At 32.1% G+C, this 2,243-nt stretch overlaps 1 long non-coding RNA gene across 1 annotated transcript; it reads left to right on the top strand.

Annotated features, from left to right (window-relative positions):
- Window positions 1-1,012: 1,012 nt before the first annotated feature.
- On the top strand, window positions 1,013-1,825 carry LOC131616874 (uncharacterized). Its single transcript, XR_009288289.1, has 2 exons — window positions 1,013-1,338; window positions 1,430-1,825. It is a non-coding gene; the product is annotated as an uncharacterized LOC131616874 (long non-coding RNA).
- Window positions 1,826-2,243: the final 418 nt, after the last annotated feature.

A 2,243-nucleotide genomic window follows, 5' to 3' on the forward strand; every position in this document is an offset into this window, starting at 1 on the left:
AGTGACGGTGTAAAGAAAGGTAGAGCAGATCTTATAGATGTGCAAGCATCTAATGGGCTATTGAAATGTAATATTTAATTTTCTGTTGAAATTATCAATGTAATAACGCCGATTTTAATCTATGAATGTTGTTTTTATCGCTGCAAATGTTGTTTTTCTGGTTTTCTGAATCTGGTATATTTCGTAGATAGACATACGGAAATGTTCCGTATATGCATTGACAGAACATTTTCACGTAAATGTAAAAAAAGTGCTTTCGAAGATACATCTACGAAAACATAGGGACATTATTGGGAACACAAATGTTTCCTAAGAACCACAAAGGATGTAATATGAGTTTCTCTATATTTATCTTTACCTAATTCTTATCCACTTAAATTCATATACTTTTCAACACAAAAATAAAATAAAATCATTTGACATCAAAAGTTTAACAAATCAATCACACGTTATTTTACTCAATTACACAAAAGGACACATATTAGCGGCAAAGTATAATAATATTAATAATAAAATAACAAACAAACAACCCAAAAAGGCAAAAAGTTCAAGTAACTGATTCTCACAAGTCACTAGTTTAAAAACTAATCTATCTACATCCATGATTACATGTGTTACATGTTAGCACACATTTAAATGGGTTAATATTACATAAAATTAGTTTTCCTTCCAAACTTTAGTTTAGCTGATAATTGGAAGAAGAAGAAGAGGAGGAAGGTGACTTTTGTTTTATGTCAAAGATTCTAATCAAATCAAATTAAATCCAAAATGTAGCTTTTGCCCTATGTGAAAGAAAAAAATTTAGGCGAAAAATAACAAACATAACTTTAAGAAAATAAGTTTTAAGAAAGTAGTTAGTACTAATAAATTTGATTTTCCATCATAGTGAGTTATTAAAATAGCTATTTACCATATAAGAACTTTAATGGTTCTGGAAAAGACCAACACGCCCTTGTTGTCTTCCTATGCTTCCACGTCTCCTTCTTTTCATATCCACCCATTTTCTGTACTACTCTTCTTTCCATATCCACCCACTTTCTGGATTATTCTCTCCCCCCTCTCCTATCAAATCTTATTTTTCTATTTTCTCTCTCACGAAATTTCTCCCGATTCTTTGTTCTTTCTCTTTTACTCATTTTTACCGTTCATGTTAGTCATTGGGTTTCAAACTGCTTCGATTTTGTTTTTGATTTAGTGTTTGTTGTTTTAGATTTGGCGATGTTGGCTCACGCGAAAGGGGAAGATTTGACGGGCATGGGCATGGCGTGGCCTTACGAGATGAACGACGTTCTGCACCGGAATCCACTGATTTCCATAATCTTCAAGCTACAAATCTAGGTTTGTTTTTTGTTTCATATTTCTAATAAAAATCATTTAAAGTTTTCACCATTTGCTATGTTTTTTTAAGTTATTTTGTTTTAACATTCAGATCTAGTGTGACGGCGATGATTGTGGTGGTGTTGGTCGAAACAGGTTTCCGATGATGAGTTGGGTAGTGGTGGAAATGGGTTTCCGGTGACAAGTGTGGTGGTGGTGGTGGTGGATACGGGTTTCCGGTGACGAGTGTCTTGGTGGTCGGATTCAAAAAGATTTGTATACGACTTTATCAATTTAGGTTTTGTTGTTAACTTATTCTGGTAGATTTGATTTGTTTAGGTTTTGAACTTTGGTAATTGTTGTGCGTTATTTTTCGTGGTTGATTCAATTTTTTATTGTATATGACAACAATGGTACCATATCGACAAACTCCAGTGCGAAGTTATAATGATACACCGTTGGTAGATCTGAAATGAACATGATGCAGCTGCTAATGATTGCAATTTCATTTTGATGTTAGCATATGGTAACTATCTTGACTGGTGTAGGAGGTATGTGCCATGGATATTTAATATGTTCTAAATTAGCTATGAAGATGAATATTCAGCTTTATTCCAGTTTTGCTTCTGAAAGATCGTGATTGAACCTCTTTTTTGTTGGTTATTTTATCAATTAAATTTATAATACCATCAATTGTTACTATTTTATTATTTTTTGCAGGGAACAAAGTTAATTGCATAAATATTTTTACCATGTCTATGTTTTAGTTATGCTTTTAGCTGTACATTTTTTCTATGGAGTCAGTTGACATTTTCTGTTTCGAATTTTTGAATCATTTGTTCGTAATAGTTAGACATTTAACTAAGTTGTTATATGTTATTTTTTATGCTCTATGATAATGTTAAATTAGAGCCTTTGTCAATATG

This window comes from Vicia villosa, linkage group LG7, assembly GCF_029867415.1.
Source record: "Vicia villosa cultivar HV-30 ecotype Madison, WI linkage group LG7, Vvil1.0, whole genome shotgun sequence".
Lineage (NCBI taxonomy): Eukaryota > Viridiplantae > Streptophyta > Magnoliopsida > Fabales > Fabaceae > Vicia > Vicia villosa.